At 42.9% G+C, this 22,778-nt stretch overlaps 2 long non-coding RNA genes across 2 annotated transcripts in view; one reads left to right on the top strand and one right to left on the bottom strand.

Moving 5' to 3' along the window:
• LOC309640453 overlaps positions 1-22,292 on the top strand; it is a 124,762-nt gene extending 102,470 nt beyond the window's left edge. The window contains exon 2 of the long non-coding RNA XR_014252236.1: positions 17,581-22,292. This is a non-coding gene — a long non-coding RNA (uncharacterized lncRNA). The remainder of the gene's footprint in view (positions 1-17,580) is intronic.
• Positions 10,830-17,573, bottom strand: LOC309640454. Its single transcript, XR_014252237.1, has 2 exons — positions 14,954-17,573; positions 10,830-14,215 (listed from the first exon to the last, which is right to left on the bottom strand). It is a non-coding gene; the product is annotated as an uncharacterized lncRNA (long non-coding RNA).
• Positions 22,293-22,778: the final 486 nt, after the last annotated feature.

Raw genomic sequence — 22,778 nt, 5'->3', positions numbered from 1 at the left:
GGGGTTCTTAAACCCTCTCAAGAATAAAATATGTTTTCTACCTATTTAGTTTTGGTAGAATTATGACTAGTAATGTGTACTGTACCACTCACTAGGCTCGTGATCTTGGACAAATGACTCTGTTCCCTAGCTTCATCATCTGTAAAATGACCCACCTGTAGCGTTGTTATAAGCATTAAATGCTTTCTCCATGCAGAGGGCATTGTGAAGTGCCTGACACACTTTCGAGTGCTCAGCAAGTTAGCTATTAACATTCCTATCAGGCTTATTTTTATTTGGGGCAAAGAAGTGAGGACAGGTGAAGGGAACCACCCACTTAGAAGACCTGACATGAAAAACAGTAATTTCCAACACCCTTTGATTGTTTTGCTCAGTTTCTTTTAAGGAGCTACAAGAGAAAGTAGTCCAAAATCAGAGCCATATACAGTCACTTATTGAGTGCCTATTATGTAACAGGAATTCTTCTAGGACCTGGGAACCTAAAGATAAACAAGATCCATTTCCTATTCTCAAGGAATGTCCAGTCTAATGGTGGAAAGAGGCACAGTGAATTTCCATCACAAGACAGCAAGATACATGCTAGAATTGGGGTAGGTAGGGTGTGATGAAGATGTGCTTAGGAGAGACCTAAACCTTGATGTGGAGGAGGGGGCATCAGGGGGGCTTCCTGGAGAAAGGACATCGAAGCTGGTGGAGTGAGATACTATTTGAAGAGTTTTAGAAGGAACCAGCTCTTCTGAAAACTTGAGGTCAAGAGCAAGCAGTGTTTTCAGGAAACAGCAAAGAGTCAATATGAGCATGATGCATGGGCCCACGGCCAGAAAAGTTGGGGTGAAGGTGGGGTATTGAGAGATTTGGCTGGAGATCTAAGTGCCATTCAGAGCACAGAATGACTTAAGAACCCTGATAAGAAGTTTGGATTTTAGCTTGAGGACATTGAGGAGCTGCTGAGAGACTTTAAGCTGGGTGATTCTGTAATAAGACTCAAACTTTAGAAAGATCACTCTGAGAGGAACAGTTGAAGAGGGACAAGATGAAAGTCAAAAGATAATGGGGGGTGGCTGCAATAATCCTGGTGGAAGAGAATGGACAATGGAGCCGAAGTACTGGCAGCGGGGGTGATCAGAGGTGGATAGATTTAGACATATTAGGGCAATAGTGCTGCAGAGTGTGTGGTGAGATAAGAGAAAGGGAGGGAAAAAAACCCTGATATCCACTAAGTCAGGAAATGCAGGAACCAGCAGTTTGAGTGTCAAGTGATCAGCTCCAATTTAGACATGTTGATCTGAACACAATGAAGGCCTGTAGGACCTTCAAGTGGTTTTATGTAGTTGGCAGTAAGACATGAGTCTGGAGTTCGAGAGAGAGATCTAGGAAGAAGACCTAGGTTTGAGAATCATCAGTCCATAGGTGATCTACTTGAAACTACGGAAGTAATGAGACCACCCAGGGAGAGTGAAGAGCAGGTAGAGAAGATGGTCAATGATCTAAGGTCGGGCAAAGGAAGAAAGGACAGTGAGAAAAGGGAGACTAAGCCTAAACACCCCAAGAGATCGGGGCAGCCAGGAAGTCCAGGAAGTGAGTGCTTTAAAGGAGGGAGTGGTTCACAGTGCTGAGTGCCTCATTGAGGCCAAAGGAAACAAGGATATGGACTTGACTAATTCAAGGCCATTACCAACTTTGGCAAGAGTGGTTCCAGTAGAGGGATTGGGGTGAAAAAGCCTGATGGATGTGGGCAAGAAGTAGAAGACAAGCAAGTGGAGAGGGCAAATGGGGACCTCTCAAGACGAAGACATGACATTCTCTTGCAAGAGCTTTGTCTGAGAAGGAGAGCAGAGAGATAAGGTAGTAATTGGAGGGAAGCAGGAGGTAGAGGGGTTTTTTTTAACATATGAAAAACTTGAGAATATTGAAAGGCTGCTGATGAGGAAGAAAGGAAGAAAGGAAGGGTTGATAGTACCATAGATCTTCATTATTATCAGATTCTGTATTTGCATATTCTCCTACTTGGTAAAATTCACTTGTAACCCCAAAAGCAATACTTGCAGCACCCTCATGGTTATTCCTGGACATGTACATGCTCAGAACAGCAAAAAATATGAGTCTCCCTGTCAGCTGATGAAGCTGGTGATTGAAATACTCCTGGGTGTCTGGTCAAGTTCTGTCTGGAGTTTTGTTGACTCTTGTTTGTGATTGCTGTGATTGCTATTCCAATACTTTCTTTTTTCCTAATCAAGATTTAAGGGTTAAAGTTGTAGAGGTTTTTTTCTTCCCAAAATCACCCTATAAAATTGCTCTGGTCTCTATCAAAAAAAAAAAAAAAAAAATGAGTCTCCCAATATGCTTCTTTCCAGCTGAGGTTGAACAACTGATGTTCTGCCTTCTTGCTTCAGCTCTCATGCTGTAAACGAGCATCCTTTTCACAGTATATATAGTGCTGTGTTTTTCACATTTTGGTGCTTTTTGTTGGTGATGTCACTTTTTAAAGTTGCCTTAAGTGTGGTGCTAAAGTATTATTGAGTGTTCCTTCTTGCGGGAAGGGCATGACGTGCCTTATGGAAAAAATACATGTGTGAGATAAGCTTCTTTCAGGCTTGAGTTATAGAGCTTTTGGTTATGAGTTCAATGTTAATGATTCAACAGTATATATTAAGTAAGGTGTCTCTGAACAGAAACACATATAGAACTAGGTTATATGTTGAATGGTTGATAAAAATGTTGTGACCAGAGGCTCACAGGAACCTAACCCTGTATTCCCTCTAGGAGCAGTGGTGCAGGATTCACGAATTCAGTGTTCACGGTGACCTTATAGAACATAAATATTGTGAATAATGAAAGTTGACTCTGTAAGAGAAAAGGAGAGTCGGGAAGAGGTCTCAGAAGTGGACTTGGGGTGGGCATGCTTTTGGGTAATGGAATGGTCATCTGGAGTCCCCGATCTTGTCATCCAATAAGTTTACTAGACCAAAACATTCCTTTCCAATAAAAACACAGGCAATAAAAACACATGGATAGAGAAGATGTGGCACATATATACAATGGAATATTCCTCAGCCATAAAGAGGAACGGAATTAGGTCATTTGTAGAGACATGGATGGACCTAGAGACTGTCATACAGAGTAAAGTTAAGTCAGAAAGAGAAAAGCAAATATCATATAATAACGCATGTATGTGGAATCTAGAAAAATGGTACAGATGACCCTGTTTGCAAAGCAGGAATAGAGGCATAGATGTAGAACAAATGTACGGATACCAAGGGGGAAAGGGGTGGGGAGAGAGGAATTGGGAGACTGGGATTGACACATATACATTGTTGATACTATGTATAAAATAGACAACTGATGGGAACATACTGTATACCACAGGGAACTCTACCTAATGCACTGTGGTGACCTAAATGGGAGGGAAGCCCAAAAGGGAGGGGATATCTGTACGTGTGTGGCTGATTCATTTTGTTGTGCAGTGGAGGCTAACACAACATTGTAAAGCAACCAGACTCCAATAAAGATTTAAAAACACAAAACAAACAAAAAAAAACACAGGGAGATAGTTGTCAACTGGACTTACCCTGAACAAGCAGTCCTGGTATATGAAAAGCAGGAGGATGGGGGCAGGAGGGAAGTGATATCAATAAAAGGACATTGAAACTAAGATGTGGGGAGAGAGGGAAGGTCTCCTTTTGTTGTTCTCTCTCTACATTGTACAATTTATCAAGCTAAAGTTTATCAAGTTAAAAATCCTTTTCTGAGGATTTCCCAGGGAGTCTCAGGTTTCACCTTCCTGCCCTTCTGTTGACACCATACTTTGTTTTGACCCCCTCCTCTAAAACAGGGCTGTTCAGTCTTGTCTTTGCCCATACCTGGATTAAGGAGGAAGTTAACTGCAGACGTTGAGACTTGGTGTTACACAGTAATCTGTTTTTTATTAACTCATCCCAGCAGTTGAAAGCATTGGAAAAATACTATTAAAACATTGGAACCAAAAAACAAAACAAAAACAAAAAACTTCGCAACCAAGCATATATCCTGTGGGAAACGCTAAGAGCCTTTCCCTTCCCGCCACCCTTATCCTATATTACAAGAGCAAGGCTTCTCTAACTATTCCCAAAGTGAGGTCAAAATAAAGAGAAAAAAACTGCTTTGTGTTAAACGGTGTCGTGCACATTTTGAAGATAGGAACAGGACATCAGACAGGAAGAAAACAAGTTCTCAAATATTGATCATCCTTGCTAGGCTAGGTGAAGTTACAGTGAAGTTCTGTTTTTTTTTTTTTTTTTTTAAACAAAGCATGTTTGTGTGTTTGTTTTTAAGATAGTAGTCTTTTTTTTAAAATTAATTAATTTATTTATTTATTTTTGGCAGTGTTGGGTCTTCGTTTCTGTGTGAGGGCTCTCTCCAGTTGCGGCGAGTGGGGGCCACTCTTCATCGCGGTGCGCGGGCCTCTCACTATCGCGGCCTCTCTTGTTGCGGAGCAGAGGCTCCAGATGCACAGGCTCAGTAGTTGTGGCTTACGGGCCCAGTTGCTCTGCGGCATGTGGGATCTTCCCAGACCAGGGCTCAAACCCATGTCCCCTGCATTGGCAGGCAGACTCTCAACCACTGCACCACCAGGGAAGCCCCAGTGAAGTTTTAATATTGGGGGAAACTGACACCTGATGTATTTCCATGTCAGGTCACAAAAGGCGGGTTCCATCTGTTGACAAGTATAGGAAACCACACTTAATCCACACAATCAATCATAAATTGTGATTTATGATGATTCAGAGAAGATGCGCCAAAGCTCACTTTTGTTCTACTGTATAAAATATTTTCTTAGCAGATTAACAGTGTAAACAAGTTCAATTTATTTAACAAAATGTACCTTTTGGGAGCAGATCATAAGTTTAATAGATTGGTAATACTGAGGAGCCTTTTTGATCTTTTTTAATTAACAGACTTTATTTTTTAGAGCAGTTTTAGGTTTATAGAAAAATTGAACAGAAAGTACAGAGAGTTCCCACATTTCCCTTCTCCCTGCCCTCAGAGACAATTTCCCCTATTATGAACATCTTGCATGTCCAAATGTGGTACATTTGTTACAATTGACAAACTGATATTGATGCATTATTACTATTAATAACCAGGGTCCATAGTTTACATTAGGATTCACTCTTTTTGTACAAAATATATGTGTTTTAGAAGCACAGAAGCCAGAATAATAAAGCTACGCATTTATAGAGGCATCTCTAGGTCGCAGTGCACTGTCACTTAAAAAAAGGGAGCTGAGGTCCAGAGAAGCCAGTGACCTGCACACAGCTGTTTAGTAGGAGAGACAAGATAAGAACCCAGGTCTTCTTACTTCGTCTCCAGTTATGCTGGTGCGAATATTTAAGATACCAGTCTTAACCCCATGTCTTCCTTAAATTCAGGTTTACATTTCTAAGCAGAGGATTAAGATGCACTGCCAGTGTTTCCACTGAGAAACAACTGTGACAAGGTGAACAAGATGACACTTGGTCAAAGGCTTGGCAGGTGAGGGGACACAAGTGTTAATCCATCTTTTGGGCTTGAGTATTTAGGGTCCATACTTGCTGCCAATTTATTTGTCTGTTTCCTCCTCTATAGAGGACACTTTAGGAGAAAAGGAACCACGTCTATCTTGTTTACTGTTGTCTCCTTGTTGCTTGCATATTACTTGGAATGTAATAGTACACAAACAGCAGTTATTAAGCAAATGAATGGAAGGATGAATGAAACATGTATATTAATCAGGGTTTTCCAGAGAAGTGGAACCAATAGTGTGTGGTGTGTGTGTGTGTGTGTGTGTGTGTGTGTGTGTGTGTGTGTGTGTGTATGTATGTATACAGAGAGAAAGAGAGAGAGAGAGGTTGATTTATTATGAAGGATTGGCTCACCTGACTATATAGGCTGAGAAATCCCATGGTCTGCCATCTGCAAGCTAGAGGCCCAGGAAAGCTGATGCTGTAGCTCCCGCTCAAAGCTGAAGGCCAGAGAACCAGGGCAACCAATGGTGTCAGTCCCGGTCTGAGTCCCAGGGCCCAAGAACCAGAAGCACCAATGTGTGAGGGCAGGAGAAGGTGGATGTCTCAGCTCAGGCAGAGAGCAAATTCACCCTTCCTCGGCCTTTTTGTTCTATTCAGACTCTCAATGTATTGAAAAATGCCCACCTGGATCGGTGAGGGCCATCTTCTTTACTCAGTCTCCTAATTCAAATGCTAATCTCTTCCAGAAACAGCCTCACAGACACACCCAGAAATAATGTTTTACCAGCTCTCTGGGCATCCCTTAGCCCAGTCAAACTGACACATAAGATTAACCATCACAGACGAATACTGTCATCTGTAAGTAATAACAGCCATATGTAATTGCCTCTGGAATCCCTTTCTGATATTTTCCCTTTTGCTTTTCTGATTGTTTTCCAATTACTATTTCATATGACCTTTTCTACTTCTTATGATATTTTGGTCCTTACAATTTCAACCACATCCTATAATTGCAAGATAACTTGAACCAACACCAAATTTCCCAGTCATTTTCTTTTCTTGCTATATAACAAGGTTCAGACACAAGCTACCATTTCTCTTAAGATAATATTTATACCTTTGAGCTGCTTCCAGTACCAAAATCCATGTGCATGTGGGCATGTCAATGCAAATAACTTTTGCCTCGTGCCCTCTCATTACTATGAATGACAGAAGGAGCTGATGGAAGAAGTACCCCGTATAGAGTCAGCAAATCTATGTTCTAAATCTAAGTTGCACTTACAGCTCTCTTAAGTAATGGAAACTTGTTTCCCTTTGGTTTCCTTAACCACAAAATAAAGATAATATCATGTATTCTTAGGATACCCCCTAAAACTATTTTTCCCATATAAATGTTCAAACAAGGGATGTTAAAATGCTTGGGTATTTCATTAAGCTGTTTATTAGTTTTAGTAAACACTGACTCCAAGGCGAAAGCAAAGGTTACAAACTGGTAACTTGAGGGACCACATTGAGTCAACAGAAGTGTTCTGTTGGTCCAGTAGTGCTAATTTTTAAATTTAAGTCACTTACTAAAAGGTTTAAGATTTGAGAGACTTCACATTTATATTCTGGCTTCCTTTGAAAAATCTGAAGATTTGGCACCCTCAGTCCGCATTGCTGCTTGGCAACAACTTGCTGGAGCTAAGCAATGATTGCTTCCTTGTAAAGGCATAGGAGCCCTGTACTTTGCCACAGCCCCCACCACTCCCTAGTCTACAACACCTAGTCTTGGCCGCAGTCCCCACCACTCCCTAGTCTACAACACCTAGTCTTGGCCACAGCCCCCACCACTCCCTAGTCTACAACACCTAGTCTTGGCCACAGCCCCCACCACTCCCTGTTTTATTGCATCCAGTTGGCTTGACTCACTTCTTTTGCTGTCTGGTTCCTGAAGGCATTTGAATTTGGAAATTTCCTGTTTTAAGGGGATATTACACAGCACATAGTTGACTGCCCAAGTTGAAGCTATCAGACTGATCCTATTCACAAATAGTTCCAAAGAAGAAAATCCATAATATTATTTGGTAATCTATTGGGACATTGGAACATCTCCCTTCTATCCAGAAATTTTTCATCACCATAAATAAACCAACAAGAATAATACAAGTTTAGAGCTAGATGACATCTTCTAGCTCATCTGGTCCAATCCCTTTATATAACAGTTGAGAAGACTGAAGTACTAGATGGTGAAGATGCTTGCTTAAAGCCCAGTAGCCCAACAGAACTAGAAGCAGGATGCAGAACTAAAGCCACAACTAGACTCCCAGTGGAAAGCTTTCCAGGTGGCCATTTCTCGTTCTTTCCAGGGTAGGCATAGAAAACAGCTGCTTACTTTCCTTTATGAAAAACACATTAAGCTTGGACTCAAGAAAAATAAGTGTTTTTTCTCTTGTTCTAGGCTTTAGATTCTCAGACAGCTGATTTTCCTAACCTTAAATACCATGAAGACGCTCCTTTGAACCCTGTATTCATTTCCTAGGGCTACCATAGCCAAATGCCACAAACCAGGCAGCTCAAAACAGCAGAAACCTGTTCTCCCACAGTTCCTCTAGGGGCTAGAATTATGAAATGAAGATGTCAGCGGGGCCATGCCCCCTTTGAAGTCTCTCAAGGTGACTCCTTCCTTGCCTCTTCCTAGCTTCTGGCAGCTTCCTTGCCTTTCTGGGCTTGTAGCTACATCCCTCCAACCTCTGCCTCTGTCATCACATGGCCTTCTTCCTTGTGTCTGTCTCTGTCTCCTCTCTCTCGTAAAGACATCAGTCATTGGATTTAGGGCTCACCCCAACTCAGTATGACCTCAGTTTTAAGTTAATTAATCACATCTGCAAAGACCTTATTTTCAAATAAGGTCACATGCAGAGGTTCCAGATGGACATGAATTGTTTGGGGGAACAGCGCCACACTATTCAACACTCTTCAAGCTGCTATAAAACCTCTCCAAATTTTCCTAAAATTGTAGCCCAGTCCATGGGGGCTGATTATCTCATGGCTCCTATGTGCTCTATGGCAGCGGTCCCCAACCTTTTTGGCACCAGGGACCGGTTTTGTGGAAGACAGTTTTTCCATGGACGGGGCGGGGGGTGGGGGGTGGTTCAGGAGGTAATGCGGATGATGGGGAGCAATGGGGAGCGGCACGTGAAGCCTTCACTCGCTCGCCCGCCACTCACTTCCCGCTGTGAGGCCCGGGTCCTAACAGGACTCAGACCCCATACTGGTCCGCGGCCCAGGGGCTGGGGACCCCTGCTCTATAGGCCATTTCTATAAGCCATCACCCTGCTGGCTTTTAAGAGACAATACATGTATCCCCCACTTTTTACCTACATTAGTACAGGTAACAACGTTTTTTGTAAAAGCAAAACTCCTCTTCAGATTTCTTTCTGTTAGCAAAAAAACAGGTACTAATGTAGGTCTTCCATAAAAGCCAAGTCGGGTAATGCTAACTTTGGGAAAGCGGGGGATACTGTTCACTTGATGCCGTCTTTCCTTAGAAAAGATTACCTAGAAGCGCTCTGCTTTCAGATGGGGGTGGAACTGTATACGCAAACCCTTGTTACTTTCAGGTTTAGGTCTTTCCCTGCCATTCTTTTTTTTTTTTTTTAAAGTTTTTTAATTTATTTATTGATTGATTGCTTGATTGCTATGTTGGGTCTTTGTTTCTGTGCGAGGGCTTTCTCCAGTTGCGGCAAGCGGGGACCACTCTTCATCGCGGTGCGCGGGCCTCTCACTATCGCGGCCTCTCTTGTTGTGGAGCACAGGCTCCAGAAGCGCAGGCTCAGTAATTGTGGCTCACGGGCCCAGTTGCTCCGCGGCATGTGGATCTTCCCAGACCAGGGCTCGAACCCGTGTCCCCTGCATTAGCAGGCAGATTCTCAACCACTGCGCCACCAGGGAAGCCCCTTTTTTTACATCTTTATTGGAATATAATTGCTTTACAATGTTGTGTTAGTTTTTGCTGTACAACAAAGTGAGTCAGCTTACTGCCAGCAGCAGTAGGGTGTAATGGTCAATGCCTGGGCTTTTGTGTTGTGTGGGACCTGAGTTGCCAGCTATTTGGCTTTAATGCTCCAGCTTCTCTCCGTAAGGTTGCAAGCTGCCTCAGCTATGAGAATCGTATCTTCACACAGTCACTTCCATGCACAGGAACTTTTTTCTGAAGGAGAAAAACCTTTCTTAGAAGACCATTGCCTACTCCACCCCCATCCAGACGTTTCTCAGGACTCATTGGTCAAGACTCGATCATATGACAGTGTCCTAGCTCAGGGTCCTCAAACATTATTGCCCTCAGGACCCCTTTACACTATTAAAAAATATTAAAGACCCTAGAGAGCTTTTGTTTTATATCTTTCAATATTTATCATATTAGAAATTAAAGCTAAGACATTTCTAAAATAGTTATTCATTCATTTAAATGACAATAATAAACCAGTTACAAATATTTTTATGAAAAATAACTATCATTTCCAAAGAAAAATTTAGCAAAAAGAGTGGCATCATTTTACATTTTTGCAAATTTCTTCAGTGTCTAGCTTGAGAGAAATAATAGAAGACAGCTATATTCCAATATCTGCTTCTGCACTCAGACTATTGTGATATGTTCTTTTAGTTGAGGTATATGTAGAAATCCAGCTCATATAAATATGTAATTGGAAAAGAAGAAGTATGGTAACAGCTTTTTCAGGTAGTTGTAAATATTCTCTGATATTGCACCAAAACTTGACAAGTAGTAGTTTCTTAATGGTTAGTTGCAGTATGAAATCTGAAAACATACCAAGGAATTTTCCATTCTTGATTACGTTAAAACCCAGTACTTTGAATTTTGTAATATGTGGATTGGTCATTTGGAAAATATTAGTCACTGAATTACACAAATCTTCCAAATGTTGACACATTTCGTTGTACAATATAAAAATAAAAATATCACATTCATTAATATCACCACCAATCTCACTCTCATTTCTTTTGAAAGCTTGAATTTTATCATGGGCAGCAAATATTATTCATTCTTTTCCTTGATATGCCTAACTCACTACATTTTTTGAAAACATTTCTAACAAACATCCAAGCCTGAATGATCATAGTTTGTCTGTCAGTTGTTATTTCAAGTAAAAGTGGTGTTCCGTGAGAAACAAACAAACAGCTACTTCAGTCTGCAGCTCAAACAACTGCACAAATTTCTCAGGACAACCATCATTTGCTCTGCAGTAGAAATGCTTCATGTGTACTTCTCAAGTCAAAGGTGAAGATGTAATAAAATTAATAAGTTTTACTGCTTCAAGGACATTCTTAAGTAAAATGTTTTTTGGGTTTTGTTTTTGTTACTCTGTGTGGTGGGGAAGAGTACAGTGACTACAGTTTGGTGCCATGATTCATGCTAAGCCACCAGCAAGTTTTACCTACCGTTGCTATTGTAACATGAGTGCAAAAGACAACATGGGGAGAAGGGCAAGTAACATTTTGAAATAATTATATAATAATATTTTGTTGGACTTGTATACACACACATCTATCATTGGAGATAGATGATGATGACGATGATAGACAGACAGATAGATATAATGGCATATATAATTTTGAAAATAGTTTTGACCTTACAGATTCCTGAAAGGGTCTCAGGGACCCCCAAGTATCTTCACACTTGGAGAACCCTGACCCTGGCAGAAAGGAAAGCAAGGAAAATAAATATCTGAGAAGTTCAGCCGCTTTCTCCAGGAAGCGGGCTCGGCCGACCAGGAAGAAGAAGGCAAAGAATAGCTGTTTGTTGGCCACCAACGGTACCTGCCGTCCCCTTTAAGGCAGGCATGGCACAGAGGAAGCACTCATTGATGTTGGATATTGTTATGATAAGAATTATTATTTTATATGTAAGTAGTTAGATTTTCCTTTCCACTCCCTCCTCTGGCAAGTTCTTTTTAAAGTGACTAATTTATTTGATCTTCTCAATACCCTGTGAGATACAGTAAGCATTGTTTCAGAGAAATAGGTTAAGTAACCCAAGGTCCCATACAAATTAAGGGCGAATGTCAACATCCCCCAGGACAAAGCTTTAGAGCCCCAAACCTGGTTCTGTGGCCAACCTGTGTCTAATAGGTGCCCATGTCAACTCAGACCTCCAGAAGGCTACTTCAGACAGTTTGGTCACAGAACTAGGTATGGGATTCTTAGGGTTTTTTCTTCCATGGTTGTAAACATCTCTTCCCAGTTAGCAGAACATCCCAGATGAACGTTCTTTAAATTCTACCTCTGTGTTAACTCATGCCATGAGAAAGCTTACATTCTATATTATGCTACTGTATCTCTCTGCAGACATGTATTCATTAAATGAGTACCACATACCACTGATATTAAGGTGAGCTTTTTCACATTTTAACATCTTTTAAATTAGAATGCATCACCGGCTATGGGAAGTCATAATTTATTTGGCAATGTTTTCCCTTTCTTAGTGACACACAAAATAGTAGTGTATCTATTATCAGTGGTGTCTTAGATCCAACAAAACATGGTATTTAAAAATTTAACTCCAGACTTTTCCAGGCTTGATATAAGAAATAACTCCTTGAAGACTACCTCCCCGCTTTCTGCAAAGTTATTATTACACATCATACAATGTATGTTTAATGCCTCGAAAACAAATCTGTCACAATAAATCTCCTAGAGTTCAATGCTAAGGAAAGCACTCTGTCTCCCACTGACCGGCCTGCCCCTCTTGCTGGATAGTCATAGTAACGGATTCTTGCAACTCTCCGTTTTAACCAAGACAGCTAAAAAGCTCCAACCTAGCTTCTGCCTCTGATCTTCCATTTACCATCTTTACCTTCATTTTAATCATGGTGAAGAAGGTGTTTTTTTCCTTTTCAGAAGTAAGTGGGGCACAACTAAACAAATAGACTATGCATGTTTCCTAAAATACGCCAACTACGGATGAGACGCCCTCCTAGATCCGTGATCCTTGATCTTTCCTCTAAACATGCACAGCACCCTCCTGACAGTACCACCCCATCACCACCCCATAAATCAAGGTGAGGGTGGAGAGAAGATGACACGTGACAGTCTGCCTACAGGAGCACATCAGAATCCTCAGGGCTGTGCCAAGAGCCGCTAGTGATTCTGACCTACATCCAGTCCTGCTTTGGTCTCCTTTCTATGCCTAGGAGAGCAACTTGCACACAGTAAGGCTCAATAAATTGTTCCTGGACATGATTGAGAATAATACAAAATTAGGCATAAACATCTGGAAGGGACCCTGGCAATGAACAACTCTGGGGTTTCAGCTTCATTACCCTCTAGGTGTAAGTGTATTGTCTGGCCAATGAGAAGTGAACAGAAGTGCCGTGTGAGACTTCCCAGAAATCTCCTTAAAGGGAAGGAGCATGCCTTTCTTCTTTCCTTCCTCCACCTCACTGCCTGGAACTCACCTATGATGGCTGGGGCTCCAGCAACCATCTTGGGCCAAGAAAAGATGGGTCAAAGGACCATCAAGACCCCAAATGGTAGGACAGAAAGTCGAAGGATTTCAAGTCTCTGATGACTTTGTGAAGCTGCCTACAGCCCCAGGCTGCTTCCCTCCCAGACTTCCTTTTGTGTGAGAAAAGAAAGCCTGGGGGTCTTTATTCTTAGGGCTCTCTTACAGTCAGCCAAACACAGTTCCTCACTGATACAGCATCATAAAATTATCCATACAGGAAGGTCATAGATCAGGGAAGGGATGAAAGTCATAAAACGAGCCCAGGCCTGGAGGTTAGAACCCCTCTTTCCGGTCTTTGCTATGCTAATTATTCCTTTAGCTCCATGAACTTAAGCAACACATTTCACCTCTATTTACTCAAATCTTCTCTTTAAAAATAAATAAATAAAACTTCCTCCCACAGAGTTATGATGGCTAAATGACATAAAGACGGGAAAGTTGGGGTTTTTTTTAATAAGTTTATTTATTTATTTTTGGCCATGTTGGGTCTTCATCACTGTGCGCGGGCTTTCTCTAGTTGCGGCGAGCGGGAGCTACTCTTCGTTGTGGTGCACGGGCTTCTCATTGTGGTGGCTTCTCTTGTTGTGGAGCACAGGCTCTAGGTGCACGGGCTTCAGTAGTTGTGGCTCGTGGGCTCTAGAGCTCAGGCTCTGTAGTTGTGGTACACAGGCTCTGTAGTTGTGGCTCACGGGCTCTAGAGCGCAGGCTCAGTAGCTGTGGCGCGTGGGCTTAGTCGCTCCGCAGCAAGTGGGATCTTCCCGGACCAGGGCTCGAACCCATGTCCCCTACATCGGCAGGCGGGTTCTTAACCACTGCGCCACCAGGGAAGTCCCGAGAAAGTCTTTTGAGATGGTAAAACCATTCACCATTGTTACAGTTGGTTGTAGTAATGATGCTCTACAGAATAATCCTTCCATTAGCCCATTTCCTGCAAAATGGGTCAATTCTAGACTCCCATGTTCTGGGCAGTGATGTTGACATTAAAACTGAAACCATAGAGCTTACAAAATCACAAGTCATTTTGATAGAGCACAGACAGTTTTGCAAATGCCTTTCTCTTCACTGGGGAGTGACCGTCTTCTCATCAAGGGAGGCAGAATCATCAACGATGATCAATCCTTTTATGCTGATATTTACATGGAAGATGGCTTAATAAAGCAAATTGGAGACAATCTGATTATCCCTGGAGGAGTGAAGACCCTCAAGGCCAATGGGAAGATGGTGATCCCTGGAGGCACAGATATTTTAAAAAAAGAACTGAACAGTGGTTAACAAAGCTAGAATTCTTTCAAAAGAAAAGAAGGTGGGAGAGAAGCGGGCATTTTAAAAGTCTTCAAATTATGAGGTAGTTGCAAAGAGTGATCAGCTGTTTGCTATGACCTCCAAGGATGGAGGCTTCTGGTTAGAAGAATAAGTGTTTCCTGATTGGGCACTGTCTTCGAGCTGGTTCCCTGAAAGCAGAGATTGGTGGTCTTCTGGGAGAGATTTCGGGAAGAGAATGTAAGGGACTTAGGGAAGTGGGTTAGAGCAGGAGAAGAAGATAAAGATGTGGGTTCCCCTCAAGTCTAGCCCCAGCCTGATCCCAGAGGGAACTCTGGAGCTTATATAACATCAAGGAATTGTGTCACCTCAAGGCAAGAGGACCAGAATTTTATACCTCAGTATCAATCAGGCATTGGGGCAGACCACCAGCCCTGAGAGGGTGAGGGGACAATAATCTCCCAAGTGTCTCTGAGTGAGGAGGTCCCCGCTGGCTGAGGACAATTCTTGAGGAGGGTGCAGCTGAGATCCCATAGCAGCCAACACTTATAGCAGCTGTGGGATGCATGCACTGGCCCATAACGGGGGAGCTGGGTTGTGTACCCCAGCGTCTACTATAGGAACAGAACACTGAAACACTGGAGTGGGTTACGGAGGAAGCATCTGTCTACTTCTCTAGAGACCCTTAAAAGTAGAACCAACTCACCTGTGTGACAGAGTCAAAATAAATGGGCTTGCCATGAAGAGCTGGGTGGATGAGACACTTGCACAATAGACCGTGGGGCTCTGCAGTTCTGTTTTCCGGCATCCTGGGAATTCAACTGCAAACCTGGCAGAAATGAGAACGTGTGGGACTCGAGAGCTCCATCCTGAGAGTGCCCCCAAATAGAGGAGAGAGATGAATCAGGGAAGCCTTTTCTCCTTATGCCTTATTCTTCTTTCCCCGATGGTCAGTGGCCACTGTCAGAGGCAGTTTGGAGTAATCATTAAAAAGGCAAAGTCTGCAGTCAACCCCCTGTTGGTTCTGCCCTTAGACTAGTCAGTTCAGCCCCCTAAGCCTTGCTCTCTCCAGCTGTAATAAGGACAGTTCTTGTGGCAGAGGCGGCCGGCTGGCCACCCATCCACAGTGCAGGTGTATGGCTGCCCAGTCAGCACCTACATTTCCAAGTCCCCCTTGTGGCCACACGTGACTGATTGTCACCAATGGGGTGTGAGCAGAAGTGACTGTCCCTGACCAGAGTGGGTAAGAAGTGAGTGATTCCCCTACCAATTCTTTCCCCAACCAACTACTGAAAGGAGAGAATTCTGAAGACTTAGAGGAGGGCAGAGGCACAGATGGAAGGAGCCTAGATTCCTACATCACACAGAAGGCTGCGTACCCAGGATTACTCAGAATAGACTGAAGTGAGTGAGAAATCAGCTTTTAATCATGTTAGAGCTCAGAGATTTGGGGATTTGTTAAAACTAGTGTTAACCCAAACTAATACAATTGTAAATTCCTACTTTAAGGTTGTCATGGATTGAGATGACATCTGTAAAGAATTTTAGGCCCCTTAATAATGTCTATCATCTTCCCTCACAAAGTACCCCAAAAGGAACAGAGTCTATTGAAGGGTGACAGGTGGGTGTTTCTCAATATTTTGTTGAAGAATATGCAAATGCGGCCACAAGACAAATTCCCTAGCCCCTCTTAAAATCTGATATATAGAAATTCTGGAGCACTGTTGCTTAGCAACCTGGCAGATAATCAGCGCTTATAATTGTTAGTTATGAGTATTAACAGAGAAGGGATAGAATTTTTATGCAAACAATAATAAAAATCAATAGCTACTGAATGCTTACTGTACATTAGATACCATACTAAGAAGTTGGGTATGTTATTTATTTAATTCTAGCCATAAAGTGATTGAGGGACAGATACTTTATCCCCATTTTACAGATAAGAAAACTGAGATTCAAAAAAGTTAAGTAACTTGCTGAGTTAGTAAGTAGCAGAACTGGCTTTGAATCCAGGTCTGTTCATTCCCAAAGCTGTGTCCTTTCCTCTCTACTATGATGTACCTGGTTCCAGGGCTGCCCCTCAGAGTGTAAGGACTCCAGTCCCTGGGGGTAATTTAATCACCACAAAACCATAGCCAGATCCCTGTCCCGTGATAGATTTTTTTTAATCCCCTTAAAGTCAACCACCAGTCCCAGAAAGTTTTTTTAAAGTCATGATTTATATAGGTCACCTCACAGCAATATTTTCAATCTTCTCTTAATTTTAATCACCCTCCCCGCCACGAGAAAACTTACAAGGGGGAAGCTTGGAGAGGTTAGTGATTTCTGACCCCCACATTAAAGACACTGTCCTCAGAAGTCCCCTCTGGCTTCCCAAGTGAGCTCTTGGCTTCTGTGATTTTCCACATCACCGCTGAGAGCTGAAAAGCTTTGGACCCTGCCAGACGTCTCTGCACGGGAGGGTGACCTAGACAGGCCCTTGGGCCAGCTCAGTAAATCAGAGGAAAACAGAAGGCCCAGATGCTCTGTATCACGCTGGGAAAGGTAAAGCCCTTCTCAGACCATGAGTGTGTCTATCACGGGTGGCCCAGTGTGACAGACAAGAGAAGATGGGTGGAGTGGGCAGGGGGCCAAAGCACTGTCTCCTCCTAAAGAACACAGGGGGCAGTGTTCTCTCCAGAGAACCTGCCTTTAGTCCACCGAGCTTTCCTGTTCCAATCGTTTGTACCTTTAAACCTTCACAACTTTGTTTTTGTAGAGAGTAGGTGTGCTCTCAGTGCTAAATTCTGATCTTGTTCTTTAATAGCAACTCAAGGCAAGGGAAACAAGGAAAGTGTTACTGACACTTATACTTGGCATTTCACTTCCTGAGTTTCTCCACAGCATTGGGGATTTGAGAGTGTAAATGAATCCTATTTCTCCTCCCCTCTGGATTCTGAACCAATGGGGAAGTAATACACAAGAATCAAAGATCACATGGATGACCTTCTTGCCGAGAAGGCTGGTTTGAAGACCTGGCTGGGATCCAAGGCCCAAAGAAGCATCTTCTCCTCCCACTAAGATGAAATCACGCACTGGTCACAGGATAAACTGCCATGGGGCATCGCATACAGGACCCGTGGCAGAGTGGAGGGGAACTGGGGACCTGTGGGCAGGCAGAAGTGCTGAGCAAGGTGGGTAGGCACCATGCCCTCTCCCCATCTTCCCCAGGAAGACTAGAAGGAAGGGCTGGAACTGTTCCTCCAGTTATATTCGCCAGGGAGGAGTGGAGGAAGGGTCCGCTATTTTGTAGGGATCACGAGGAGTGGGGCAAATAAGCTTTCCTTCCAACAGACTGCTGAAGACAAGGAGAAAGGATCCTTTAATTCCGGAGGCGGTTTAGAAGCCCTGCTGGACGCCCAGAGCAAGAAAGCCCATCTGGACCTCGGAATTAGCCACACCATCTCCATCTGTCAGCCGCCCCAGGTCTCCTTTCCTGCACCAAGAAGCTGACCAGCTTTGCAACTCTTGGCTGACTAGCTGGGACACATCAGCATCGATTGATCCGAGTCACCTCTGTCAGTCTCCTCCAGCCAGCGCCTGCTGGCTGTTTTTCCATGTCCCCTCTCCTGAAAGCATTGCACAGCACTGACATTTTGAAGTAGTGTTTTTCCTGAATTTACCGCATTTTCCCTTCTTGGAGGTGATAGATGGGCTGCTTGGCTTTCCTTCAATGCAGACACTGCTCTGTGGTCGCCACAGCTCCAGAATGTGTTAGCAGATTAGGCAGGGTGAGAATTACAGCATCCTGGGCTCCACATGCTTCCCTGATTGGCGTGGTATTTTCCAATCTGCTAGCATTTCGCAAACAAAACATTATTTTAATTACTTTGAGCTATACTGATGGGTCAGATTTTTCTCTGCTTTTTTTCCTTTCTGCCCCGTGTGGCATCCCTGTGCTGTCTCCCGTAATGACAGACCTCCAGTTATAAGGCGTGCCATGGGAGGCCAAGGAAAGGCCCCTTCCCATGCCTTTTCCCGGGACCTTGGGATCTTAAGAAACTGGTCCTGGCTCAACTGGTCCAAGTGTTGCCCTGTTGAGCTTGTTTTGATGCCCAAAGAATGAAAGATTTCTAAAGCAGGCTTGACTTGCAGGTTTGGTTGATCTGATCTTCTACCCACCATAAATGATCTCTTCCTTAAAATACTGTGCATTTTAAACTGTCCGGTTGCCCAAGCAGGGTGGAATGTTACAGAAGACGCCACATACGTGCAGAAGTTTAACGCAATGGGTTTCTCCTTGTGCGATGGCTATTTTCCTGAGAGGCCAGGCTGCTGCTGGGGAGTCCAGGGGAGCCAGATCCCACAGGAGCCAACAAGAATTGTAGACAAATATCCTTAGGCTGAATAATAGCGATAGTATCTTGAATTTGTCTCGCTTCCAGAAACTTCATAGAACAAAGGGGTGTTTTACCTACATGTGATCTCCCCTTCACAGATTTTTTTCTTTAATTTTTAAAGAGAAAGTATCTTCTAAAGAGTCTTTAAAACATCCCCTCAGCCCACCCAAGTTCAGACCTTGGCTGTTTCTCACCTGGATTAGCCTCAGGTCCCCCCCCTCAGCTCTTGCTCCCCCGCCCTCCCTCCGTCTCACGGCTGACAGCTTCAATCTCCTAGTGCCCAGTGTTAATCATATCTGTCTCCTGGTTAACACTTGTTGGAGGCTCACCTTACTAAAGGGAGTACAGGTGCCCCAGTGTTGGTCCAAGGCCTGCCATGAAGTTGCCCTGACAGATTCCTCCACTGTGCCCGCCCCACCAGCACTCCACCCTGCTCAGGGGTAAGACTCCAGACACGCACCGTGCACCCCCCATCCTGCCTGGACAGCCCCCGGTCCCTCCTCCTCCCAGAGTCCTGCCCATTGTTCTAGGCCAAAAGCACCACCCTCTTCCAAAAGCCTAGCCTGTTCTTCTAGGCAGACAATTTCTTTGGGTGTCCATGTGGACGCACCATATTCTGTTCCATTCTCTGTCCATCTGTGTGCGTGTCTTAACCTTCTCTCTGAGGGCATTTTCTCCATCTGTTCATCTCGTGTCCTCCGCAGCATCCAGCACAGCTTCTTACACTTAATAGTCGCTCAATAAGTAGTAATTGAATTGATTTGGACTTGGCGTCGATACTTTTCTTATCATGTGCACTGAAGTACTATCTTCCTGAGTATTTTCTATCCTGGGTTCAGAAATTATAAGACCCATTTCCAAATGGCATCAAGATAGAAAACTTGTACTCTTTAGTTTTGAGAGTAACTTCTGTTCTTTTCATCAGATTTTAGGAAGCGGAGAGGCAGGGGGTGGGGTAGGGGGCTAGCAACTTCGTGGGAATTTCAAGAGCTTTGAAGTTAGGTTTGAATCCCTGCTCCATCCCTGACCACCTGTGTGACCTTGAGCAAGTTCCTTAATCTCTCTGAACCACAGTTTCTCTCCTCTGAAATGGAGACAAAAGTACCTATTTTAGAAGTTTATTTATGAGAATTAAATTCGAAAGTTTCCGTTAAACTCTAACCCAGTGCCTAGTATATAGTAAGTGTAAACCATAGTTCCCACCATCATCCTAATCCTAGGTGTAATTTAGTTTTCATAATCATCCTATCCTACCCATATTTTACTCCAGAATCAAATGTTGAGCCTTTTAATGAGTATATTGTGTACCTACCATTTACCTGGCCTGCTGCTGACTGTTGTAGGGGAGTCGGGGTAGAGATGGAGATGCAAAAACGGAATATGACAAGGTTATAACCTGACTGAATGGAGGATATTAGCGCAAGAACACTCATTGAACTGTGCCATAGACAGGTGTTCAATCGTGTCTTAAAAGGTAAAAGAGACTTGCTGAAGTCAAAGTGAGATGCAGTATAATCGTGGCAATGAGACACCCTGTTGCTGGGACCCTGCTCTCCCCGGCTCGTCCACAGACTGGAGCCTTATGTCAGCATCTGACTCTGGAGGCACCTGGCTTCACAGGCCAAGCCCCTGCAGTTGACCCAGCCTGGCCGCCCTCCACTCCCGCACTTAGAAGGACCCCGGGCTTGGCTTAATGCTCTGCTGTCATCAACTTGAAATTCTCCCTACTTTTCTAACAGGCTCTGCATTTGCATTTTGCACCAGGCCCCAAATTCTGTAGCCAGTCCTGCTTACAGGAATTTGAGGGGTTATGCTTAATTCATTTTCTGCCCCTACTGCCTGACACATCATATGCTCATAAATATTTGCTGGAATGAATGAATTTCACTTCCACAGTCATCTGGGTGACAACTGCTCACACACCTGCTTTTACCTAAAGTTTTACATTTAAAACTGACAAAGTTAGGTATGTTTGTGCCTCAGACTTTGAATTTGGTGAAATAGGACATTTGCAATTTTCTGCAAAATCTCCACACAGAAGAAAGAGAGCAGCTAGAATGTGGGGGACTTCTCCACCTGTTTTAAACATCTCAGTTTTACCTGTTTTTTGTTTTTTTTTTGGTAAGACTTCCAACTTGATTTTTCTTTTACTAATTTTTTTTTTTAAGACACATTTTTGGACTAGATGAGTAGTTTCCTGTCATGGCACATGTCTGAAATTCTATTATTAGATGCATTTTTTTTTTTTTAATTTAAAGCTTTGACTCTAGGGAAAGTTAGCCCACTAAACTTTCAATTCAGCAAGTGCTTATTGCTTGCTAGATGGATAAGGCACCGGGAAGATACTAACGTAAATGATGTTTCACATCCCTGAGAGGATGTGAATCTGACTGCAACATTGGTTACCACATGAATCCACTGAACTGATTCCATTGACCTGGCTGGCTGGACTGGTGTCTCCTTATTTCCTCATATACAGTCTTTCTAAAGTTTATTTGGAAAGAAAAGTTGAATTTCATGGACTATTTTTCATAAAAAGTGATTCAGCTTTCTCCTGCCATTAGAAAAGTGTGTAAACAAAATTTATAGGAACATGTAAGTGGTAGTTAATTCCAACATAAAGGATCATTACCTGTTCTTTTTATTCACTGGATTGTAACCTAGGTTCTCTCACACTCCAACACATACACACATTCACACACACTCACACTCTCCTTTCCTTAAAATTGTTTTGGGACCAACTGGCACTCTGATGTAAACAAATTTATAGCAGACATTTTAAAAGCAATTCAACTACAATTTCTGACATCTGCTAGACAAGTAAAAGATACATCTGAAAAGTGATTCAGATATACATTTTTTACATTTGTGGATATATACATTTGTGGTAAAATACACATAACATAAAATTTTACCATTTTAACCATTTAAAAGTATACAACTCAGTAGCATTAAGTACATTCACATCATCATGCTATCAGCACTGCCATCCATCTCCAGAACTTTCCATCATCCCCAGCTGAAACCTTGTACAATAGTCCCCCATTCCTCTCTCCCTCCAGCCCCTGGTGACCACTATTCTACTTTCTGTCTCTATGAATTTGACTATTCTGCATATCTCACATAAGTGGAATTGTACAATACTCGTGCTTTGGGGTCTGTCTTGTTTTACTTAGCGTGATGTCTTCAAAGTTTACCCATGTTGGAGTATGTATCAGAATTTCATTCCTTTTTAAGGCTGAATAATATTTTACTATAGGTACATACCACATTTTGTTTATCCATTCATCTGTCAATGGAAATTTAGGTTGTTTCATATATATATACACATGCCACAGTATTCCCTTAGAGCCTTTAAATTTTACAATATGCAAAACTTTCTGATGATGTGTCCCATTTCTCTCAGTGCCAGTGAGCCAGCCAGCCCTTCTTTCCCCCTCACAGCCTCAGAGGTCTTCTGTGATAATGAAGAGAATGCTGCCTGGAAGAAAGGAGAAAAGAACATCTCTCCAGAGGGAGATCTTTGGTCAAACCTGAGCTTATTAGTGGTGTCTCAGAAATGTCCATTTACAGGGAACTATATTCAATATCTTGTAATAATCTATAATGAAAAAGAATATGAGAAAGTATATATATATATACATATATATGTATACATATGTGTGTGTGTGTGTGTATATATATATATGTAACTGAATCATTTTGCTGTACACCAAAAACTAACACAACATTGTAAATCCACTATACTTCAATTTAAAAAAAAAGAAATATCCACTGAGCCCCTGCCCAGCAGGAACACAAGCCTTATGAAATAGACCCAGATGCTTTCATCAGTGGCCTTACACCCCCTAGAGATCATTTCCACACAACCCAAATGGACCCCAAATCATGGCATCAGGTTTGCAATGAAGCTGACTCAGGCAAGTGGGATATGGAGCCCCTCTCTCAGCCAGGAGAGTAGTTCTTCATACCTGGAGCTTGGGGTGCATGTGAGATGGGAGTGGGTGGCAATAGTTGAAGTAAATACACGTGTCAGTGGCTTCTCTGTCCTGGAATGTGCCAGCTGTGACCACACCCAAGTCAGGGAGAAGCCTCAACAGGCCAACCACCCACCCGAACATTGAATAGTGTCTTTGACGGGGTTCGGTGATA

Source organism: Balaenoptera physalus, assembly GCF_965194825.1.
Source record: "Balaenoptera physalus genome assembly, chromosome: 13".
Taxonomy (NCBI): Eukaryota; Metazoa; Chordata; class Mammalia; order Artiodactyla; family Balaenopteridae; genus Balaenoptera; species Balaenoptera physalus.
This window is presented reverse-complemented; position numbering and strand designations above follow the sequence as displayed.